This window comes from Schistocerca serialis, chromosome 3 (assembly GCF_023864345.2).
Source record: "Schistocerca serialis cubense isolate TAMUIC-IGC-003099 chromosome 3, iqSchSeri2.2, whole genome shotgun sequence".
NCBI classification, from domain to species: Eukaryota; Metazoa; Arthropoda; class Insecta; order Orthoptera; family Acrididae; genus Schistocerca; species Schistocerca serialis.
This window is the reverse complement of record NC_064640.1, coordinates 516,995,861-517,022,318: the sequence shown is the minus strand read 5'-3', so window position 1 is coordinate 517,022,318 and position 26,458 is coordinate 516,995,861. Positions and strand designations below refer to the sequence as shown.

The window sequence follows — 26,458 nt, the reverse complement described above, 5'->3', positions numbered from 1 at the left end:
ACGTCGATATGCTTTTGGTGCTGAGTACATCAATAACCAAGCAGCAGCAGCTGCTGCTGCTACAACTTGGGCATACGCTGCACAGTACCCTCAAAGGCATCATCCCAATGAGAATGTTTTTCATTGCATGGAACAACTTCTTCGGGAAACCAGTAATCTTCATCCACAAGTAATTGACAAAGGTCATCAAAGGACTAGATTTACTCTATAAAGAGGGTGTACTTCTTAAAATCATTCACTAATCACCTCAGTGAAGTACCCATCATATTGCAAGGCACCTTCCACATATCTCACACTCACTGTTGAAGTGTTGCATGATGAAGAACTGCATCCATATCATTACTCATTAACTCAACACCGGCGACAAGAAGACTGCATTCAATGAATACAGTTTGTGAATGGCTCTTGCACCAAGTGGAAGGCAATGAACATTTTCTAAAAAATGTGATACAGACTGACAAATCTGTCTTCACTTGTGAAGACATTTTCAACCTCCATAACAGCCATTGTTGGCTGGAACACAACCTACATCTTACCTGTGAATGTGGTTCTCAGGCATGCTTTGGCACACTGCATCCCTTTATCTTACGTTTCTTTGCAATATTTTGCATGACAAATTAGAAACCCTTCCATTTCGTGTTTGGTGACAGCTATGGTTTCAGCACGACGGTGGACCACCACACTTTAGAATGAAGGTGCCTAGCTATATAAATGAAGCATTTATAGGGAAATGAATTGCTTGTGGAGGTCCAATGATCTGCCTTCCATATTCCACAGATCTTAATCCACTAGATTTATATTTGTGCAGACACTTAAAGGAACAAGTTTATAGTACTCCAGCCACAGACGTATACAATATAATAGCTCACATGCATGTTGCTTCGACAATGGTGGATGCAAATGTATAACATAGGATCCAGCAAAGTAAGATCCAGTGAGTGGCTCAGCGTGATTTTTTTTTTTCCCCTCTGCATTCTACGTATACCTCCTCTTTTGTATTTTTCAGTTGGTCTAGGAAACTTGCATTTATTATTTTTCCCTTTGCAAATTACTCAATAACAAGAATCCATTCTGCATCCCAGAAAATTTTCACTGTAATTTTTCCGGCAGATGAGAAATACTTAGCCTTCAGTGGTGCAGCGTTATTGGTTTCCATCCTCTGCTTCATTTGCTGTTTCACGTTCAGTGTGAAGAGGCAGAGCCAAATCTGATTCAGAGTAACAAATGGACACACAAAATCAGTTGAACTCTATTTACAATGGTTCACACAACAGAGATATTTGTTTTAATGTCATTTTCTGATCAGCATTCAACTGATAAAGCACTCAAAGTTTCACAAAACCTTTCCAATGTTACTTTTTCATGTAAAATGTAGTGTACTCTTTCTTCTGTCACAAATACTGTGTCAGCTATTTTGTATGTCTTCAATCATCCAACATCCAATCTGAAAAAGATTGTGTGTACAGATCTGCACATTCACATCACAAATCCCTTATCCATAAATCTTTTAGCTATATCTGTGGATATTATGATTTTGTAAAACAATTCACTATGCACACCAAACCTCTGTCAATAGGCTTGTGCCTGGCCTAAAGTTTTGTCTGCTAAAATCAGGTCTCGTAATTTACACTCCACAGACTAACAATGCAGACCCCAATCATGACCACATATAAATAGACTACCGCCTGTTATATTTCTGATAAATCCTGTATGTTACAACTTTTTGTGGTAATTACTGAAACAAATTTTACATAATTTCCTTTGGAACATTTCTGCAACATTTGGCAGTCAAATGAAATTGTTACGAGATACTGTCACATCCTGCACACAGTAAGATGTTAATAACAGTGTTTGTCTATCATGTACATTAATCAGTCTTGTTAACATGCTGTACATCTCAATGCATTAAGGATTTGTTAGATTTATTGAGTTTATACACGACTTTGTTCTGTATGTTACACACAAAAATGAGTAAAACCATGAAGGAAATATTTCAGTGGCTGAAGCGTCCTATAATAACCTTCATATCGTTTTTGATAACAGCATAAGTTATCTATATCTAAATCTACATCAATACTCTGCAAGCCACCATATAGTGCATGACAGAGGGTACCCTGTACCACTACTATTCATTTCCTTTCCTCTTCCACTTGAAAATACAGCAAGGAAAAAACCACTGCTGATATGCCTCCGTATGAGCCCTAATTTCTTGTATGTTGTCTTCGTGACTCTTATGCAAAATGTACATTGGTGGCAGTGGAGTCACTCTGCAGGCAGCTTCAAATGCTGGTTCCCTAAATTTTCTCAATAATGTTCCTCGAAAAGAATGTTGCCTTCCCTCCAGGGATTCCCATCTGAGTTGCCAAAGCATGTCCATAACAGTTGTGTTTTGTTTGGACATACCATAACAAATCTAGCAGCCAGTGTGTGAATTTCTTTGATGTCTTCCTTTAATCCGACATGATATGGATCCCAAACACTCTAGCAGTGCTCAAAAATAGCTTGCACTAGCGTCCTACACGCAGTCTTCTTTACAGATGAACAACACTTTCCCAAAATTCTCCCGATAAATTAAAGTTTCTCATGCGCCTTCCCTACCAGCCCTCACATGCTCATTCCATTTCATACTGCTTTGCGGTATTGCACCCAGATATTTAAATGACATGACTGTGTGAAGCAGGACACAACTAATGCTGTACCCAAACATTACAAGTTCGTTTTTCCTACTCATCCACATTAACTTACATTCTTCTGCATTTCAGGTTAGCTACAATTCATCACACCAACTACAAATTGTATCTTCCTACAGTAACTCAACTTCGACACCACCCCGTACAACACAGCGAACAACTGCAGATTTCTGTCGACCTTGTCAACTATCTCTGTTACCATGAATTAAATCAAAATGATGAGACATAGGGCAGCTGGCACATTGTCATTTTTAGCCCTAGCAGATGGCAATAATACGTTTATGCTCTCTAGGAAACAAGGCATTCAAGCCAATATAATGGAACTCCATTCTGAATTGCTAATAACAGTGGCTTAAGATAATAATTATTATTAGTGAGTGCATGTAATGCAAATAGACAACAACAATAATATTTACACAGTGGTAACTTTTGGCCACCATGTAATTATTGCTGCCAATACATGCATCAGCACAGGCTTTTATCTACAAAACAACCATTACTGCAGAAATCTGTATCCATGCATAGTGTGAGTTATGTATATATCACCTTGAGATACCGGGACTAAATGTAACCTCTGTAAAGCTTAAGACAATCCTACACTGCTTCTTTAGTTTTCTACATATAGTTGCAGTTTTGTGACAGCCTCTAACAGAAGATTTTTTTGGGCTAAATCTAAAGCAAAATGGAGGTAGTGTATTCGTTGTAGCAGTTAAGAAACTCAGATTCTCCAAGACAGAAGTTGAAGCTACATGCAAGATTGTTTTGACAAGACTCGTATACGGAATAGTATCAGTCACATGCTTCAGTATTACTTCAGAGCCCAAGTCACCACTGCCCTGAAGATTGCCCCACTCAACTGACAAAGCACTATTGCCATTAACATTAAATACATGTGACAGACTACTTACTACAAGCAGGCCATAGTAATCACTGTAGTTCTATAGACATTGTGTCAAATTATTCGTGTGGTAACTTGCTGTATGACTCCTGCCAGCTGAACATGAACATACAGTTTATCTGTAATTGCCAAACTCGTCACACAATTTTTAGGTACACGACACAGAAGTATTCTTCTTCATCACATTACTTCACTCTATACAGGGTGGAGAAAAATTGTCATGAAATTTTAACCCTGGATAGCTGATGCCAGAGGGCACCAAAATAATTAATGTTGTGTAGGTCAACAACATACCATTTTTAAACTATGGAAACTTGGTGCCAAATGCTCTGATTGGCCATGGGATTGCCTGTTGCTGTTCGTTGGTTGACAGGCAGCGCTATGGTTGTCAGTTCACACATACACATGTCCCTCGCCCCGCCACGGCCCCAACATGATATGCACATGTGTCGAATAGGTCTAGCTGTTTGTCTCCATCTCACATCAGAGGCATTCACATGTAAGCTTTGCTTCGGAGCATACACACGTCACCTGCGATCCAGTTATACAGTAAGCATGGCGGCATAGCCTTCGTTTGAAGAACGAGACACAGTTTTTGTTTCTGGACTAGACAACGGCAATGCACATGAAGCTCGATGGTTGTATGAGGAATGGTACCCAGCAAGATGCCACCCACACCCCCAAACATTTACAGCCATTCACTGGTGACTTGGTGAAACAGGCTTGTTAGCGGGATATCATCGTGATGCTGGGAGACCTCGAACATGATGGGATGCTGCATTTGAAGAGACTGTTCTCGAGTGCTTCGAGGAAGCAACTGCAACAAGTACTTGAGCAGTTGGACATGACATGGGAGTCACTCATCAGTTAGTCTTGGAGGTTTTGAGGGATGATGGCCAGCATCCATTTAGTTTCCACCCTGTCAAAGACCTAAATCCTGTGGCATACTACAAACATAGGCTAGCATTTTGTTGGTGGTTTCTGCATTGTGTTGCACGAGATCCCGACTTCCGCACCATTGTGTTGTTTTTCAACGAGTGCACCTTCGATCGGGACAGCCATTACAACACTTGAAACGTTCATTACCGAGCAAGGGGAAATCCTCACGGCACGTACGTCCATGGATACCAGGAACATTTGGGCAGGCATTGGGGGTGATCATTTGATTGGGCCAGTCCGCCTACCTCCTCGACTTGCTGGAACAAATTACCTTCACTTTTTGCAAGAAAAGGCTTGCTGGAAGACATTCCCCTGGACATACAGCTATGCATGTGGTTGCAGCATGATGGGGTACCTGCACATAATGGTCATGCTATGTACAGATATTTAAATGAACTCTTCGATGGCTAGGTAATTGGCAGAGGTGCTCGTAGAACATGGCCCCCATGATCACCAGACCTCACGCCACTGAACTTTTTCCTGTGGGAATTCTTCAAGGTTCTAGTTCACCCACCTGGATACAAACCACCTAGAAACAAAGAGGAATTAATGGATCGCATTCAACATGCCGCCAATCACATCATGGCAATGGCAGGAGTATTTGAAAGAGTTCAGCAAAACACCGTTTGATGTTACCAAGCTTGTGTCACGTCAAGAGGGTCACCAGTTCAAGCACCTGCTTTAAGTAAACAGTGTCCTAGCTACAAAAAAGGCCCTTTTCAGGGCCGAGACAATTTATAAAAGACTTTCTGTATGCGAACTAATAGCTGTTGATTGGTTTGTCCCTGGTACATCTCATGATGAAACTAAAATGATGGATGTGTCGGGACCCTGGCAGGTTCGTCCCCAGCCCCAAGAATGAAAGGCTGGGATACTGCCTCCGAGCATGCGGGCCACCTTGGATACATCGCAATCTCTGGCAGGCAAAGTATTCGCAGTCATGCATTGTCCAGAGCATCCGGCAACAGGGCATCCCACAGCCAATCTGAGCATGTGGTGCCAAGTTTCCATAGTTTAAAAATTGTGCATTGTTGGCTTACACAATATCAGTAATATTGGTTCCTACCCTCGCATCAGCTATCCAAGGTTAAAATTTTCTGACAATTTTTTTTCGCCCTGTATAAAATTCTAAAAATACAATTCTGCTTTACAGCAACATACCACTAACACCATCATTTCTGTTTACAGTGCTCCACATGAGCCATCAGAGTCTGGGGAGCAGTGTGCACACAGATCTGTTCATGTTTGACACTAACTATGACTGCATGACTCTTTATCCTTTCATGGCTCACATGTTGTTGATGTGGCAACTAGCATCAACTTATGAGAGGAAGGTCAGGAAACTATGCAACACGGCTACTGTTAAAACCACTTTTTGGCTAGTGCCAAACATCAAAAGTGCACCCACAGATCTTTAGGTAAAGGGCAAAAATACGAAAGGAAATAACATTATGATTTAATGGCCTGTCAATGAACAGGTCATTAAGAATAGGACACAAGCTCAGAGGATAGAGTAGGAAATCGACAGTTGCCTGTTCAAAGGATGGTTCCAGGATTCTCTTTGAAATATTTAGGGAAGCACAGGAACACTAAACTAGGATGACTGTAATGACCAAATCATGAAAGGTTGCCAGAAAAAAAAGTCACTGGACTATGAATATTAGCTGTAAGGCTTAACTTAGGTAGAGGCATACAGGGCAAGTACCGTTTGTCAGTCCATTAAGAGATCATACGCACTGAGAAACTGCTGATTTCATGCTTTCATGTTCAGTAATGGTCAGTTGGAGATAAAAAGGGATGCAGTCACGTCCCATCTGTAAGCAAACAGTCCCAAATGCCATGTACACATGCCCTCAATGCCAATCAAGGCAGAGTTTGAGGTCAAGAGTTCCAGTGACTACAGCTTCAAATAAACAACTCTGCACCAGATACTGTGCAAGTGAGTATTAAACTCTATAAATTTTATATACGAAGACAGTAACTTGTTCTCGAAAGAAAAGTTACTGTTGATGACTGTGCAGCTTTTCCCTGGAATAAATGATGACTACCTGAAAACCACAGCTGCCGATAGGTGTTGTTGATATACCTCGATGTGGACAGCTGAAAATGTGTGCCCCGACCGGGACTCGAACCCGGGATCTCCTGCTTACATGGCAGACGCTCTATCCATCTGAGCCACCGAGGACACAAGTGAATAGCGTGACTGCAGGGACTTATCCCTTGCACGCTCCCCGTGAGACTCACATTCCCAACTGTTTACAATTCTACATATGTATTGTTGCCCAAACTCTTACAGGAATCACAAAAGCGTGCACGAGTAATGAGTGGTTGGGCAAATGTCTATAAGGTACAATACATATATAGAATTGCGGACAATTGGGAATGTGAGTCTCATGGGGAGCGTGCAAGGGATAAGTCCCTGCAGTCGCGCTATTCATCTGTGTCCTCGGTGGCTCAGATGGATAGAGCGTCTGCCATGTAAGCAGGAGATCCCGGGTTCAAGTCCCAGTCGGGGCACACATTTTCAGCTGTCCACATTAAGGTATATCAACAACACCTATCGGCAGCTGTGGTTTTCAGTTAGTCATCATCTATAAATTTTGTACACCGAGGACAAATAGATCTTACCTGTAAGTACCTCTGGATTTGGGTAATTAGTTTCCTCATGTAGCTATGTCTATATGTCACTTGTATTGCAATGATTACTTGAAGCTAAGGGCTCGATTAGAGCAACAGAATCTGGCACTTCCATGGTTCCTGGTCTGTAGTACATGACATTATCGTGTATAGCTGGATCTGAGTAAAGTTATAGGCTGGAGAGGCCTTTTATTCTAGAAATTTATTGGAGAATCTAGTAAGCCTCATCTATGATTTTATAGAGTAGTGCCTGTGCTTTTTCGCTTGTTAACACGTGAAGAAGCAATAAAAAAGCACACCAGTAAACCAACTCACAGTCTCCTTTCCCTGCCATCACCATACCCACCTCTTTAGCCTAACATCTATCTGTACTTTCTTCAACTGTTGTTGTTGTTGTCGTCTTCAGTCCAAAGACTGGTTTGACGCAGCTCTCCATGCTACTCTATACTGTACATGCCTCTTCACCTCTGAATAACTACATCCTTCTGAATCTTCTTTGTGTATTCATCTCTTTGTCTCCCTCTATGATTTTTACCCTCCATGCTGCCCTCCAATACTAAATTGGTGATCCCTCGGTGCCACAGAACGTATCCTAGCAACAGATCCCTTCTTCTAGTCACACTGTGCCACAAATTTCTCTTCCCCCCCCCCCCCCCCAATTCTATTCAGTAGCTGCTCATTAGTTACACCATCTACCCATATAATCTTCAGCAGACTTCAGTAGCACCACATTTTAAATGCTTCTATTCTCTTCTTGTCTAAACTGTTTCTTGTCCATGTTTCAGTTCCATACATGGCTACACTCCATACAAATACTTTCAGAAAAACTTCTTGATACTTAAATCTATACTTGACATTAAAAATTCTCTTCTTCAGAAACCCTTTCCTTGATATTTCCATAGTCTAAATTTTATATCCTCTCTGCTTTGACCATCATCAATTATTTTGCTTTCTAAACAGCAAAACTTATCTACCACTTTTAAGTGTCTCATTTCCTAATCCAATTCCTTCAGCATGGCCTGATTTAATACGACTACATTCCATTATCCTAGTTTTGCTTTTGTTGATGTTCATCTTATATCCTCCTTTCAAGTCACTGTCCATTCTGTTCAACTGTTCTTCCAAGTCCTTTGCTGTCTCTGACAGAATTACAATGTCAGCAGCAAACCTCGAAGTTTTTATTCCTTCTCCATGGATTTTAATTCCTACTCCAAATTTTACTTTTCTTTCCTTTACTGTTCACTCAATATACCGATTGAATAACATTGGTGATATGCTACAACCCTGTCTCACTCCCTTCTCTACCACTGCTGCCCTTTCATGCCCCTCGACTCTTATACCTCCCATCTGGTTTCTGTACAAATTGTAAATAGCCTTTCGCTCCCTGTATTTTACCCCTGCCACCTTCAGAATTTGAAAGAGTATTCCAGTCAATTTTGTCGAAAGCTTGCTCTAGGTCTACAAATGCTATAAACGTAGGTCAGTCTTTCCTTGACCTATCTTGTAATTTAAGTTGTAGGGTCAAGTACTGCCTTGCATGTTCCTACATTTCTACAGAACAAAAACTAATCTTCCCCGAGGTCAGCTTCTACCAGTTTTTCCTTTTATTTCTAAAGAATTTGTGTTAGTATTTTGCAACTGTGACTTATTATACTGATAGTTCAGTAATTTTCGCACCTTTCCGCATCTGCTTTCTTTGGGATTGGAATTATTATATTATTCTTGAAGTATGAGGGTATTTCGCCTGTCTCAAACATATGGCTCACCACATGGATGAGTTTTGCCATGGCTGGCTCTCCCAAGGCTCCCAGTAGTTCCAACGGAATGTTGTTTACTCCCGGGTCCTTGTTTCAAACTTATGTCTTTCAGTGCGCCTTCTACAGACCCTCAATATACTTCTTCCACCTTCCTCCTTTCCCTTCTTTGCTAAGGACTGGTTTTCCATGTGAGCTCTTTATATTCACACAGGTGATCCTCTTTCTCCAAAGATTTCTTTAATTATCCTGTACCCTTTACCCCTGAATGAAATTTTCACTCTGCAGTAGATTGTGCGCCTCTATGAAACTTCCTGGAAGATTAAAGGGCAGTGCACTTTCTCGCAAAAGGCAAAGGTCCCGAGTTTGAGACTTGGTCCAGCACACAGTTATCTTACCCTAGCGCTATACACTTCTAAATCTTTACATTTGTCCTCTAGCCATTCTCATTTAGCCATTTTGCACTTCCTCTCGATCTCATTTTTGAGACGTTTGTATTCCTTTTCACCTGCTTCATCTACTGTAGTTTTATATTTTGTCCTATCATCGATTAAATTCAACATCTCTTGTGTTACCCAAGGATTTCTACTAACAGCCACCCTTTAACCTAACTGATCGCCTGCTGCCTTCACTGTTTCATCTCTCAGAGCTACCCATTTTTCTTATACTGTATTCTTTCCCCTGCTTGTGTCAATCGCTCCATAATTCTCACTCTGGAACTCTCTAGGACCTCTGGTTCTTTCAGTTTATCTAGGTCCCACCTCCTTAAATTCCTACCTTTTTGCAGTTTCTTCAGTTTTAATCTATAGGTCGTAACCAATAAATTGTGGTCAGAGTCCACATCTACCCCTGCGAATGTCTTACAATTTAAAACCTGGTTCATAAATCTCTGTTTTATGATTATATAATCGATCTGAAACCTTCCGTTGTCTCCTGCTCTCTTCCATGTATACCGCTTAAACCAAGTTTTAGCTATGATTAAGTTATGCTCTGTGCAAAATTCTACCAGGCAGCTTCCCCTTTCATTCCTTACCCCTAGTTCACATTCATCTACTACTTTTCCTACTTTTTGTTTTCCTACTTTTGAATTCCATTGCCCACGACTTAAATTTTTGTCTCCCTTAACCATCTGAATAATTTCTTTTATTTTATCATATATTTCTTCTATCTCTTCAGCATCTGTAGAGCTAGTTGGCATGTACAGGGCTATTACAAATGAGTGAAGCGATTTCATAAATTCACTGTAGCTCCATTCATTGACATATGGTCACGACACACTACAGATACGTAGAAAAACTCATAAAGTTTTGTTCGGCTGAAGCCGCACTTCAGGTTTCTGCCGCCAGAGCGTTCGAGAGCGCAGTGAGACAAAATGGCGACAGGAGCCGAGAAAGCGTATGTCGTGCTTGAAATGCAGTCACATCAGTCAGTCATAACAGTGCAACGACACTTCAAGACGAAGTTCAACAAAGATCCACCAACTGCTAACTCCACTTGGCGATGGTATGCGCAGTTTAAAGCTTCTGGATGCCTCTGTAAGGGTCGGCCTGCAGTGAGCGAAGAAACGGTTGAACGCATGCGGGCAAGTTTCACGCGTAGCCCGTGGAAGTCGACGAATAAAGCAAGCAGGGAGCTAAGCGTACCACAGCCGACGGTTTGGAAAATCTTACGGAAAAGGCTAAAGCAGAAGCCTTACCGTTTACAATTGCTACAAGCCCTGACACCCGATGACAAAGTCAAACGCTTTGATTTTTCGGCACGGTTGCAACAGCTCATGGAAGAGGATGCGTTCAGTGCGAAACTTGTTTTCAGTGATGAAGCAACATTTTTTCTTAATGGTGAAGTGAACAGACACAATGTGCCAATCTGGGCGGTAGAGAATCCTCACGCATTTGTGCAGCAAATTCGCAATTCACCAAAGGTTAACATGTTTTGTGCAATCTCACGGTTTAAGGTTTACGGCCCCTTTTCTTCCGTGAAAAAAACGTTACAGGACACGTGTATCTGGACATCCTGGAAAATTGGCTCATGCCACAACTGGAGACCGACAGCGCCGACTTCATCTTTCAACAGGATGGTGCTCCACCGCACTTCCATCATGATGTTCGGCATTTCTTAAACAGGAGATTGGAAAACCGATGGATCGGTCGTGGTGGAGATCGTGATCAGCAATTCATGTCGTGGCCTCCACGCTCTCCCGACTTAACCCCATGCGATTTCTTTCTGTGGGGTTATGTGAAAGATTCAGTGTTTAAATCTCCTCTACCAAGAAACGTGCCAGAACTGCGAGCTCGCATCAACGATGCTTTCGAACTCATTGATGGGGACATGCTGCACTGAGTGTGGGAGGAACTTGATTATCGGCTTGATGTCTGCCGAATCACTAAAGGGGCACATATCGAACATTTGTGAATGGCTAAAAAACTTTTTGAGTTTTTGTATGTGTGTGCAAAGCATTGTGAAAATATCTCAAATAATAAAGTTATTGTAGAGCTGTGAAATCGCTTCAATCATTTGTAATAACCCTGTACACTTTTACTGCAGTGGTAGGCGTGGGCTTTGTGTCTATCTTTGCTACAGTAACGCGTTCCATGTGCTGTTCGTAGTAACTTATCCATGCTCTTATTCTTTTTATTCATTATTAAACCTACTCCTGCATTAATCCTATTTGATTTTGTATTTTAACCCTGCATTCACCTGAACAGAAGTCTTGTTCCTCCTGCCACTGAATTTCACTAATTCCTGCTATATCTAATTTTAACCTATCCATTTCTCTTTTTAAATTTTCTAACCTACCTGCCTGATTAAGGGATCGGGCATACCATGCTCTGATCTGTAGAATGCCAGTTTTGTTTCTCCTGATAATGACTTCCTCCTGAGTAGGTTCTGGCCAGAGATCTGCTTGGGGATTTTTTTTTACCTTCGGAATATTTTACTGAAGAGAATGCCATCATCACTTAACCATACAGTAAAGCTGCATGCCTTGGGGAAAAACTGTGGCTGTAGTTTCCCCTTGCTTTCAGCCATTCACAATACCAGTGCAGCAATGCGGATATGGTCGATGTTACAAGGCCAGCTCTTTCAATCATCCGGACTGTTGCTCCTGCAACTATTGAAAAGGGTGCTGCTACTTTTCAGGAACCACACATTTGTATGGCCTCTCAACAGATATCCCTCCATTGTGGTTGAACCTATGGTATGGTTATCTGTATTGTATCACTGAGAAATGCAAGTCTCCCCACCTACATCAAGATCCATGGTCCATGGTGTTTTTTTTTTTGTTTTTTTTGAGGGGGGGGGGGGGGGGGGGGCTTCAACTATACACACACAAAAAAGATGCAGCCACACATTTACCACAAAATCGATGACCAAAAATCCCATTTCACCTCTGATCTGAGTGTGAGTTTATAAGCAAGTATGCCATGGCCCGTGTCAGGTTACGACATGTAGAACTGGAGTCAGATGTGGGGTCCAGGACTCGATGCTATATTTACTACGTAGTAAGGTGCCTTAGGGTATGGAAAATTGGAATTTCTTTTAGGAGAACTAGCAAGTCCTGTCTTACAATGAACTGGCTTGAGCTTTCAAGGTAGAGCAGGTACAGTGCACAGGATGTGCAACCCATTTTAGTGTGCAGCAGGAGAAAAGCAGGAAAGAAAAAGAAGAAGTCACCATCTTGTATCAAAGAATTACGAGACTGCAGTGAGCAGCAAGCAGCAGTAAAAAACACACGGTGTCTTCGCAGTAGTTACAAAACTGAGGTCGGGTCCACCGACTTCTAAATCCATGGCCAGGTGTTCTGATCACACCAAATTCCAATCTTACACCTGCATGCGACACCAAAACAGCTCCTTTAGCTGACTGAAAAATGCAGTAAGTAGATGACAACAGAGTATGTATACAAGGTCAACAACAGCAAGAAATGAGGGACAAAAAAAGCTAATATGAATCTGGAAGGTAGTGAGATGCTGGCTCAGTATATAGTCTCATCTGATGAATTTAAGTCGATCCTGAGAGTTTTTCATGGAAATAAAAATGAACTTCTGGAATTCGTGGGCAACTGTAACCCAGCATTCAAACTAATGCCAAGCCATAGTCATAGTCATAGTGCGTTGTTAAAATTTGTTAAAACTAGAATTATGGGTGCAACTCTAAGTAAACTACTCTTACACAATTTGACAGCAACTTGCAGAGATTTGAAAGGAATTTTACTGGGGAACTAAGAGTCAAAATAGACTTTGTACCATGCATGTTTATCATTCTTTACTAGGCAGAACGAGGTTGAAAGTATGGCTGAATTGGAGAGCCATGTTGACACAGTGCAGCACCAATTTTGAGAAGCCATCCTGAGAGTGACCAGGAACAGACAACCTGGGTAATCATGCTCTAACTGAGAAGGTGGCAAGAGCAGTATTCAAATACAGAATTGGAGATGAAATGATTAAAACAGCTGTGAGAGCACAAGAAGAGAATTTAACATCAGCATAGGCAGAGGATCTAGCATTAACAGCAGAAGCTACCATTGCCTTTCATAAAGAGAAGTTTGGTGGATCCTGCTGCCAGGGAAATTATTGTTTTTTATGTAAGAGAGGAGGCCATCAAGCAAGATTGTCATTATGAAGAAACACAACAGGAAAATAGACACCATGCAGCCAAGTCATACAGGAGCAGAGAAGCAGCCATCCCATCCTCTGTTACCACTGAGACGGATAGAGGAAACTATATGCAGAGGTCATCACAGGAAATTGGAAGTATGTGACTGAGAATGTGTCATCAATGGAATCTTCAAGTGCATCCAGAGCCATGATCTGTGCTATGTTAAGTTAGTAAGGACCAGGGACCCTTAGTTTGACAGTGTGATATCGATGCCCAGCTAGCAAATAAGAAGATTTAGAAACTGGCAAATGAAAGAACAGAATAAGTATTCAGCAGACATGTGCCACACAGTTGTACTGAATGTGATTTCATAAATATAAAATGCACATAGGAAAGCATGGGAATTGCATATTTCATTGCAGATCAGGTGAGGGTGATAAAGGAATCAGCATTGAAGAGTACGATGGGCAGTAACACTGACAAAAGGATAGAAGTTAAAGGGATCACTAAGGAAGTAATACAGGCACATGGACCCATGACGTTAACACTGAGGATGACAAACAAGGTAATAGAGACACGCAGAGCTATCATGTAAATGCTGACGACAGATGATGATGTCATCAGTGTCATACAGGGGAGGGTGAGTTAGACATCCTGTACGAAGGAATCTTCATCAGAGACTTCTGCAAGAGTTTAGGAGTAATCACAGATTACACAATCAAGATACAAGGTCACAGATTAGTACTGTAAAGGAAATGGTTCACATGAATCACTTAAACAAAGAAGACAGAACTTTGATTATTGAATACTGCATTGTGTAACATGGTGTATTTTACATGCCTGGAGATATATCAACATACAATGAGATAGTGAAGCACAAAATTAAGTTGTAACCAGAGATGCAAGGAAAAAATGATAAATATCTGGTTGTATAAACTATGAGAGGTCCAAAAGGAAGCCCTCTGAAATGAAATGGATGTGATGATAGAGAGGATGATGATATGCTGAGCACAAGTGGGTGGAATTTTCTGTTACTGATGATCCCAAAGACATACAGACATTTCAGGTAAACAAAAGTTGAGAAATGTTGCAGACTAGCAGATACTAAATGACATCTGTATTAACACTGTATTTCCACTAACCCTTATTGATGAGATTTAGATAGCTTAGGAAAAGCCAAGTACTTCATCCCTTAAGAATGCGTAAGGGTATACCACCCGCTACAGCTGAATGGGGAAGCAGCATTCTCCACTACAGAAGGACATTGTGAAATACAAAAGATTACCAATTGAAATAACCGACAGTGCAGTCACTTTTCTGAGACTGGTGAACACAGTACTACCAGACTTCATGTACACAAGATCGTTGTATATTTTGACTGATGTGGTCATGTCTGGAGCTACTTTAGAAGAGCATAAATAATACCAGATTTGGAGAAGTGTTTGAGAGGTTCTTACTGCACAATTTAAAATTACAGGTTGGCAAGTATTAGTTCCTATGGAAAAAAGTAACTTGCTTACCTCAAGTAATTATGATAAGATTAAAACCAATCCTAAGCCACAGAAGATGAGAGCAATAAAAGAGTATCCAAGACCCAGTAACAAGAAGTAATTGAAGAGCTTTCTAAAGAATGTGTCATTTTATTATCATTGTTTCATCAAGGACTTCAGTCAGATAGTGAAGCTGTAAAATGAATTACTGAAGAAAGAAGTAAACTATGAGTGGTCAACTCAGCTAGAATGAGCTTTCCAGGAACTAAAGGGCAAAATAGTTAGCCTTCTGATCTTACTGTAGCGCAATTTTATGAGGCAGTTTGTAATTATAACAGACACTAGCAAGGCATCGAACTGTGCCTTACTGAGTCAAAGAGACTTAGGAAAGGATTTACCTTTGTGTCCAGAATGTTCAAATGTGCCGGAGAGAGGATGTATTACAATCAAGCGAGAGCTCCTAGCCACAGTGTGGACAGTAAAACAGTACCAATATTATGTGTATGGAAGAAAACTTGCTGTATGTACTGATCAAAAACCCTTGAAATGACTGGTGCATAAACTGATCTGTCATCAAGATTAATGAAATTCAGGATTAAACTGGGAGAATATGACTGTGATAACATACAAAAGGGGATCGCACAACACAGTAGCAGATGGATTGTCAGGCTTACAAGGAGAGCCAGCTGCAGTCATTAGGAATGTGGAAGAGATTGAGAGAGGAAGAATAAAGCCCAATTCACACTGGCCCTCATGGCATGATCATGTACAGGTGGATTCACACTGTCTGACACGTCACATGAATTCAAAACATGTGATCTTAACTCTCATGGCTGTCATCTACTGTTTTCGGTGGAAATTGCAGTCTTTACAAGATGATTCTTTTGGAATATGATTCTTAACTGATTTTATGTGCGAAATGAACATACAAAACATGTTAACTTATGTACATTGATAATTGAGTCCACATTTGTACGTAAATGAAATTTAGTGGACTCAAATAGTTTGCAGCTTGTAGAGATGGCTTCTATATTAGAGAAAAAAGACGGAAGTGCAACATGATGTGAAAAAGTTTGGGTGCAATAAAAGTTTGGGTCCAAACAATGTCATTACATGGTAAACACTATGAGCTCAAGGAAGACTCTGCATTTTATAAATATTTTTGAAATTTGGGCACCAATTTTATCAGTTGTATGTGTCAAACTGCAACTAGAATTACTAAAAGGAACACATTGATATGAGCTGCCATTACACCCTATGAGAAATTGGTTTGTTTAGGGCTAAGTTCAGTTGCCACTCCAGTGCACATTTTTGTGTGGCAGTCATATCTCCCTCTATACTTTTTCCTTCAAGATTTGTGTATATCCTTTACATCTTGTATTTGGCTTTTAGTACTTCAAGTAATAGGTTGATTAATGAAACTGCATCAATGATGACCACTGATGCTTGCAAAACTGTTTCACACACAATCCTGAGAGCTACTTAACAATGAATAAACCTTCCACAGACGAATATTTAAGAAAACAACCCTAATGTATCATTTGATGCATACTTCACAAATAACCATGTTGCCATTGTTGCAATGTGTACAGGGTTCAGTCCATTTCTTTATCAAACTTTACAAAAGAATGACAACATACAAATAAATTCCACTTACTAATAAATCTGATTCTACCCAAAGTGCCTTTTGAACTTCAAGTTGCAGCCATACTGCAATCCATTTCATTACAAAACATTAAATATTGTACTGGTATATACAAAAATCCAACCCAGGAAACAGCAAGTAATTTGGTACGACCATGTCATACATTTCACATTGCTACCTCACTGCTTCAATTAATCTTCTGTCATTCAGTATGAACTTATAAATTTTAACAAAAGAAATAACAAAATTAAACAATTTATAACACATAACAAAATTAATGACTTCAAATAACCACTGATATCAACCATGAAAAACATGACGAAACGAAGTACAGAGATGAGTGCATGGCTGTGTGCTGGGAGGAAACGAGCTTTGAGGTCACGTGATCAACAATGGTTGATGACGTCGGCACCCAAACTTTCTTCCTCAGAAACCTTGACAGTGCTGTGATGACCATAGTGGATGCTGCGATTTGAAATGTACCTCAGAATGTTTTGACAGGACGTGACATTACAGCCTATGTGAACTGGCCTTAAAGTGACCAGTACGGAGTGATTACTGAAGAGGAAAAATGAGCCATCCTTAAGAAATTTCATGATTTGCAAATTGATGGATACCAAGGAATCAGCCAGGCACACAACTGTCTTAAAGGGTACAGAACATGAAGAAGTTTGAAGAAAGGTATAGTGGAGTGCATTTGAAGTTGTGAGAGAAGTGTGAAAAACTAGATTATGCACAATAAGGTAAAGAGCACTTATTGCTGACAGAAATACCGAACCAGGTGTCTGCTCATTGTGATATAGACATAGTTGGATTCCTTCAGATAACAAAGAAAGGGAACAGATACATCTTAACATTTCTGGATGCCCTCACAAAATTTGTGGTAGCAAAGCTTATGGTACAACATGATGGTGACAATAGTGCACATCTTAGTACACAGAATAATTTGCAATTAGGTATAACATCACTACTATTGAGTGACCCAGGATCAATAATGTCCTAAGTAACATCTTAAAGAGAAGTTTGTCATTTACAAGGAGTGGAAGTCGAAAAGTTTCTAGCCTAACAAATGAAAAATGACAGAAATTTCATAACACCAATTTATTTTTCAATATAATGCCTACGTACGCTAATACATTTGTGGGCACGCTCAGATAACTTCTGAAAACCATTCAAATAAAAGGTCTTCCTTCGATTTCGAGTCCTACGAAGCATTCACACCATCAATCACGGGATCATCATTGTCAAATCATCATGCTTTGATATCTTTTTTTAGGTTTGGGAAAAGAAAAAAGTCTGATAGAGCCAAATCTGGAGCTTATGGTGGATGACATGACAACAACTCAAACCCACAGTTGTGCAGAATTTCCAGGGTTGCGAGGGCTTTGTGTGCTGGTGCATTGTCCTGATGCAGAAGAACTCCGCATGCCACTTTTCCACATCTTTCTTTCTGTACTACTTCTCTCAAGTGGTGCAGGAGGGGGGGGGGGGATTGCAATAGTATGATGCATTGATAGTTAGCCCTCTTGCAAGTAATCCACCAAAACTATCCCTTCTGCATCCCAGAAGACCGATGTCACCACTTTACTGGCTGATTTTTGTATCCAGAATTTTTTTGGGGTAGGGGATGAAGGCTTTTTCCATTGTTGTGACCTGTTTCGCCTGTGACCTGTTTCGCCTCAGGACCAAAGTTGTGAACCCATATTTCATCCATTGTCACATACCTTGCAAGAAAGCTGTCTTCATCCGCTTCAAATTGGTCGACGATTTCTTCACAACACTGCTCACGCTCCTGTCTCTAGTCTGTATTCAAGTCTTTCTGCCCCACCAAGATGAAACTTTCCGCATTCCCAAAATATGCACAACAATGTCATGAGCACACTGACTGGAGATTCCAAATGTGGTTTCAATGTGCTGCAATGTTGTTCAATGATCCTGCCAAATCATATCGTGAATTGCAGTCACTGTTTCATCAGTGGCAATGGTGGCAGGCCTTCTGCTCCTTGGTGCATCTTCCACATTTATTCTTCCAAAGTCAGACACTCAATTTTTTACTGATGCATAAAATGAAGCAGTGTCCTTAAGTGTATTCCACATGTCCTCTGCAATTTCCTTAGGCATGATTCCCTTCAACTGAAGATATTCAATCACAGCACAGTTCTTGATTCTCCTGATATTCACCATTTTGCTTACACTACAGTATACAACACATCTTAGCAGCAAAAGTAACAAAGCTGGAGCTGAGAAATCTGACTTGCATACCCACAAAGGGTCACCATAAAAGCAGATGATGGTGTTTGTACGAGACATCACAGTGCGTATATCAGGATAGAAACTTTTCAACCACCCCCATATTAAAGATTAAATCATCTCAATCACATGCATACCGTCTGCAAACAAATGGAGCACTCGAAAGATTGCATTGAACACTAACAGAATATCTACACTATTATGTTGGAACAAAACAGGAAAACTGGGATGAATGGTTGCATTTTCTCACTTTTGTATATAGCACCACACCACATTCATCAACTGGGTTCACTCTATTTGAATTATTTTTTTTTGGAGAATATGCAATGTACCTGGGATCCTACAGTGTGTGGTCGCAAGTTAATGCGCGATAACAATTATTGCAGTAAGCTACATTGCAGTACTGCTTGCAGTATTGGAGCCATTGGCTGTGAAGGAGACAGCAAGTTGTGTCTTAGCAATGAGTCATTCGCACCTGTCACTAATGCTAGCCATGAGATACAGTATTTGCATCACTGCAAGTGACTGTATTTTCATGCCACCTATGAACCTAAATAAACTATATTAAATATTATTCAATCATTTGCAAAATCGGTACACTACCTTTTGTTATCCAAGAGAAGATTGTATAAACATTTCAACCCTTTAACTATCATAGTTATGGAGATACAAAACATTACTTAAAAAGACAAAAACCAACACGTAGGGAATCAAATTCAGTTAGGTATTATAACAGTTTACCTTTTGTTATCATTCGAAAACATAACCAGAACCCTCAATGGGCAGAATTATTTAATTTAGATTTTAATTTAAAAACCTTAACTACTTTTCATTTGCATAATATAAAAATCAGATAAAATTATTATTTGTGTCTTATGTTATTGTGGGAATAAATGAAAGTAAATGTGTGTATGAGAAACATACGTTAAATTTCAAGATTAATTTTATGTAATGCATTATGCAATCATAGCATGGGAAAGTTGTTTGACACACATTGCTGATGACATATGTCTAAGTGTACTTGCTTTTGTAAGGAGTGTGGGCTTTCAAAAAATATAAAATGAAATGATAGCGGCCCTCAACCACGTACCCACTGGCTCAGAGCTGAAATATTAAAAGTTTTGGCTGGTTTTGTTGTCTAGGAGCTGGGATACATAGTTGCCATATTAAAGGACTAATACTGCTGAGTCTACAGTATACGATAAGAATACAAACATGAATCGAATGGTCGAAGGTTTCTATCACTCGATAATTGTGAATTATGAATGCAACATATAAATTTATAAATGAAAGATTGCAATTAAATAAAATCTGCAGGTACTACTTCAACGACTTTAAATGATGAGTGTGATAGAAGAAATACCTTTAAGACTGCCCTTTTTTACTGTAAAACACTTATTGGTGTCAATGTTCCAGCAACTAAATAAAATATACGTTGAATAACAGGGAAACAATAGATTCCTACTTCACGTAATTAGTTATGAACAACAACACAGCTCGCGAGATATTCACATCTAAACGCACACTACGTCTTCACTGTAGAAGCCACGCAAATCTCACAAGTGCACAAGTCGGCACTGTAAAGTATTTCTATCTGGCACGACCACGCGCAAACCACTCCACACTCTCCAAGACTCTGCCGCGACCCAGCATCCATCGCACCGTCACATCTAGCACTTTCCGTGTCCTGTCCCGTCCTCTCCTGAACTACTGCACTGCTCATAACTACCTTGTGTCCTTCCCGGAGATGATTTCTGTGATTGGCTAGAGTGCTCCCGCACTGTCTTCAAGCCAACGACCACTCACAAACATAATGAAACATACAAAATACTGGAGTTACATTTATAACTTGAAATTAAATAAATATTCCTATGGCTGGACCATAAACATGCTCTAACACACATTATTAGATACATAAACAAATTAAATAAACATATATCAAATAAATAGAACAAAATGTAGGCCAGTAGCCTAATGTCTCTGTGCTTTCTAAAACACAAACATAGACATAGATGAGTAAGTATATTTATAAGCACGCTGCTACCGTTTTTTCATGTAGCTGTGGAGAACTTATGGCCCGACGCGATTGTTAGTAATCGGCCACTTTGACCTCCTATAACTCATGTACTATTTAAGTTACATGGCTGTAATTTATACCAATTTAGGTTTACACTAATAGCTTTCTAAAGACATGTCAATCGACGAAATTGGATGAAGTGTTTACATTTTGGAAATTCATTGCTGGGTGTTCCTTGTCTAATTTACAGTCATATACTTAACTTTAAACTAATAAATATATTGAAAATCTGAGTACACCATCAGAATCATCATGCAAATAATGGTATTGTACATGTTTCTTTTTGAGGTGTCATGATTCCTCTGGCTACTATTAATTTCTATATAAACTGTGAAATGTCTGCCATTAACGTTTCACAAAGTCCGCCATCTTTGGCACTCCCAGCATAGAATCTCCTCCATCGACACAAAGCACCATCCTCGTCACAGTGTCAACATGGAATTGCCAGCCACGTGACCGCTGGACTCCTCTTGCTTCGGCCAACGCCTGGCACCAAATGTTCGACCTGCCGAGCAGCCCGCGCCTGCCAAGAGTCCTGTGCGGCAAGCCCAACTCCAAACACATAATATTTCCAGGGCGCCACAACTCGCCTGTTACCTCACAGGAAGCAGCCAGAATATTGGTATAAAGTAAAATCAATTTCTAAATTTATTTCAAGATTACTTTTCTTTTTGTTGGTTTTATTAAATCTTATATTAGTGTTTGCATGTTGGAATGATGTACATGCATCTGTGAACAGTGATTGGCGCAGGCCAGTTTTGGTGCCAAAACGATCAGCCAATCAGAGTTAAGCAGTACCCGCACACTGCTAGATAGATATGCTGTGGAAGAAACAGCATCTGGTGAGTTGCTAATTAGCTACTGGACATGCAGGTCATGTTGAACATTTCAGTCTGTATTATGTGTAAAATGAAGAAGTAATTGGTTTCCCGCATCCCGATTGTGTTGCCACGAAAGTAGTTGCATTTGCGGACAGATTGGTGAAAGCTGGAAGTTTCGGAATTGTTTTGTTGGAAAAATAACCACGTGTGAACTTTCGGCCTGTGTGTAAATTTCACGTGGCGTATTTTGTATTCATATATATAATATTTGGCGAGCAGTTTCTGTTAAAGAAATCCACTGAAAAGGATTGAGAGGGAAACTCACTATTAGTAGCAGAACTGTAACTGTGAAATCGTGTAATTATTCAGGTCAGACTTATGTATATTTCTTACTGCTTTGCGTGTGATCTGGGTTGCATGAACAGTTAACTGAGAACAGTGATCTTGTTAGTTAAGTACATTTGGACTTGACGGCAGATTTTCTTCATTTGAGCTAAAGGAAATAAAAAGACTTGTATCAGAATTTTTGACATTTTACTAAAAGAATGAAGCAACCATCTTCCGCCCATATTTATTATAAGATATTTCCAGGTTGGTTGGCTACTAGAGTTACGCAGACTTTGCTACGTAAGTATCGGCGACATTTTCATCAACGCGGCTTTTATGCCGTCTCAACAGTACATATATATGCAGAGAACAGAGATGGGGAGCTGTCGCCATACTGAGGAAGATGGAACATTTGCAGTGAACAGTACGACGAATGAGCAAACAACTTTATTACAACCCGCCTTGCCGCAATTGATGTATTGGCCGGGAAAAACAAGAGTACAGTTCGGATGGGTAGGAACTTTATAAAGTCAGCAGTGTCAAGTGAGCTCGGGAAGTATTCACACATGTGGGTAAAGGAACTATAGTAAGACAATAGGCACGAGTGAAATGAACTTTCGTCAGGAAACAGCAATAAGTGGAATGAGGTGGCAGGCTATGTCTGCGACTGCTGAACTTCGAGGGGCGGCATTCTACAGTAGCAGCCAGGTGGACGGAGCAGTTGGCTGCTATGTAAACTGGGTCGATGGAAGCAGGGCCTGGTGTACGGACGCGCTGTTTCATCTCACCATACAGTCAGCTGGACAAGGCAAAAGATAAGTAGTGTTCTACTAAGAGTTTTGGGTGTGTATGCGCGCCAAGAAACTTTGCAAAATGGCTGAAAATGATTAAGAGACAATAGATGAGAAACTGAAGTTAGATTTAGGTAATTTAAATTACAAAAATGACTCCATGATCGGTAATTTCAGTTTTGATGTATCACAAACAGAGGACAGTGGTTTACCTGAGTCTAGGTCATGTAACTATGGTGTAGATAATGAACTGAGCACAGTGGAAGCCGATGCTAAATACATACCTGTAACTGTAAAAGAAATAGAGCAGGAACCAGTATCAGTGGCTTGTGAACCAAGAGAGAGTGTTTCAGATATGTTAGTAAATATTCTAAAGAATATGAATCAGATGAATATTAATTTGAAGGAAATGGGTAGTGAAATTAAAACATCATTAAGTTCCAATGTTGACAGTAAAATTGATACAGTGGATACTGATATAGAAGCCAAAATGAATAAATTAGGTACTGATATGGGTACCAAAATGAATAAAATGGGTTCAGGTATAAAAACTTTCTTAAGTTCTGAAATAAATGAGTTACATACTGAAGTTGATCAGGGGTTTACTAACTTGACAATAGAAATGGAAGCTATGATGGAAGATAAAATTTCAAATTTCAGGGATACTTTGGAAAAATGATATGACTTAGTTCAGTAAAAATGTGAAATTAATCAGATAAAACAAGAATGTAACCAGGCTGTTGTAACAGCAAAAGATGAATTGACTGTTCAGGTTAAACAAGTTGGAAGAGTAACAATTGGAAGAGTAAGTAAATTCATAACTAAATGAAGTTCATGTACAAGTTCAGAATATAGAAAAACACTGTAAGGATAGCCATGTTGCATTAGAAAGTCAAGTTAAAGATGGTAAAGATGTGTGTGCTAAGTTTGGTATGCAAGTGGCTAGTAACATTACTAACACAGAAACTAATACCAGCACTTCAGTACCAGTGTGAATGAGCAATTGGGTGAGCATGACGGTAGACTAATGCCAGTAGAGCAAAATGTTAACAACCATAGTGGCTGTGTAGTAACTAATGGTGTAGTAGAATCATCTGAAATTGCTTATGTAACACATTGCCAATTTTTGAGATTTGAACCTAGTAAAAATGTTCATCTAAAGGAATTTTGGAGTGATTTTGAGGATTCTTTGCCTAAATCTTGGAATGGTAAGCAAAAGGTAGGACTCATTATTCCAAATTTTATGGAAGAGGCAAAAATTTGGGGAAGCTTGGCCTCAGATAAATATGACCGATTAGTGGAGTTCAAACAGGCTTTTCTCGATGAGTATTGGGGAAAAAGAAAACAAATGGAGGTTTTGAATAAATTCTGGTCACGGGAGAAGTATGATCCTAATAAGGAAAGTGATAAAATATTTGTATAAAAGTGGGTTATGACTTTGTCATACTTGAATTCTAAAGTGGAAATGAAGCAAATAATTATGGGAATCGAAAACAAGATGCCACTGTATTGGAGGAACAAAATAATTTCTGCACCTAGGGATGACGTTGACCAGTTTGTTCACTATTTGGAAAGAGTTGAGAACCTTTCGAAAGAGGAAGAGAGTGATAGGAGAGATTATAGGCCTCCCACTAGACCCAGAGCTGAAGTTAATGTAAACAGGATCGGCGTGCAGCAAGCGAACAATTATCGAGGGAGAGGAGGTGCTGTTATGAGCCTGTTCAACAACCGAGCTCGGTACTTTGACTGCCGTCAGCTGCAGTCTGGTGACATAACAGATAGGCGCAGCCCACTTGCTGACAGGAATGTCAGATGCAATGACAGGGTACAGGAGGGAAACAAATAGCAGTCTGTAATAACGCTAGCATTTGCAGACTGAAACAGTACAAATTAAACCCACTAGTGACACCCTTTGTAAAGAAGGTACCTAATAAACAGCATGGGGGTAGCATGATATAAAACAGTAGGGCACAGGAGAGTGACACTGTAATGAAGTTTGTTTATTGAGGAAATGAAGTAGCATCTGGTGAAATAAACAATGAAAATAGAGATCACAGGAACCATGGTAGTGAGGATCCTGGTATAGAATGTGAAGACTTAGATCAGGAGGTGGGGGTGAATCAGCACTGCAAAACAGATGAGAGGCCTACCAGAGATGGTGGAAGTAGCATTATTATCGGGGATACAGTTGCGGAAGTACCCAAGGAAGAGTATAATAGAGCATAGGAGGTTGTGAATAGGCTGAATCAAGTAATTTCAGAGAGTGAGGAAGAGGGGTCAGAAGAACAGGAAGAAGTAAATGATTTTGAAAATTCTGACAACACCTTGGAGAGGGTTGTGGAACTAGAGGCTATTAAAGAGGGTGAGAAGCTAGAGAAATATTTTGATTTACCAATAGTGGACAGGACAGTTAAAGCTGCCACTACTAATAAAGTGAAAGAGGACCCAGTTAAGGTATGTGTACATTCCACAGAAGGGGTAGGTTGTGACAGGTGTGAACTGGTGCAGGATTTACTAGATGAACCTGAGTCTGTAGTCAGAAAAGAATATATTGGACAACCTATAATTGAAGTGATAGTGTTTAAATAAAAGGTTCCTTGTTTTATAGATAGTGGTTTTGAGGTGTGTGCAGTGTCACAAAATTTGTAAATGCTCTACCTGAAAGTAAAGTAGTAGTAATCATGCCAGTGACTGGATTAAAAGTTATTGTGGCTACGGCAAAAAGTAAAAAGGTAGTTGTACACGAGATTAAGTTACCGATCACCTTAGGTGGGGAGCAAATAGAACAAAACTTTTTGATCATTAATGGAATGAGTGTGGAAATGTTAGTAGGGGCTGATTTCTTGACTAAATACAAAGGCTGGATTAATTTTGGAACTAATGATGCGATGATTAGGATAAATGGAAAACTGGTAACTATTCCTTTCGTGGGCAAAAGACATTGTGAAGACAATGAACAAAGCAATACTTCGATACGATACTGTAAGACCACAGAGTTGATCGAGGGTTATAATGGATGTGGTAAAAGTAAGGAAGTAGGTCCTTCTGAGAAAAGGGGAAGGCGCAATGTCAATGATTTGAGGATGAAAAACATACAGAAGGACGATGGGGAAAATAGCAACTAGGAGGCCTCAGAGGATGTTGCAACCTATGCAATGCTATTTCATTTTCCTTTCATGTTGTCAGTCTTCCTCTTCTGACATTCTGAGCTGAATCTATCACCTTTAATTTTCTTTGCCATCAGTGTAAATAGTGTACCTAATATAGTACAAGAGTAGAGAGGCAGGAGAAAGCTAGTGTTTTGGTAGAGAATTAAAACACTAATTAGAATGAATGAGGAGTGGAAATGGGAGAAAAAGAATCCAGTAAAATGACTATGCAACAGATGATTAGTTTTTCAGAAATCTGTGACCTGTAAAGATGTTGTAAGAAATGCGTTCAAGGCAAGAGAGAATTGCCTACTAAATAAGTAAATTAAGTTGTACAAAAGTGTGTTGTAGAGCCATAGAGGAGGGCTTAAGTGGATTCTAGTAATTTTAATAA

At 39.9% G+C, this 26,458-nt stretch overlaps 1 long non-coding RNA gene and 1 other non-coding gene across 2 annotated transcripts in view; both read right to left on the bottom strand.

Annotated features, from left to right (window-relative positions):
• LOC126470395 (uncharacterized) overlaps positions 1-26,458 on the bottom strand; it is a 124,348-nt gene that overhangs the window by 58,463 nt on the left and 39,427 nt on the right. The window lies entirely within an intron of this gene.
• Trnat-ugu (transfer RNA threonine (anticodon UGU)) lies at positions 6,639-6,712 on the bottom strand. Its single transcript has one exon. It is a non-coding gene; the product is annotated as a tRNA-Thr (tRNA).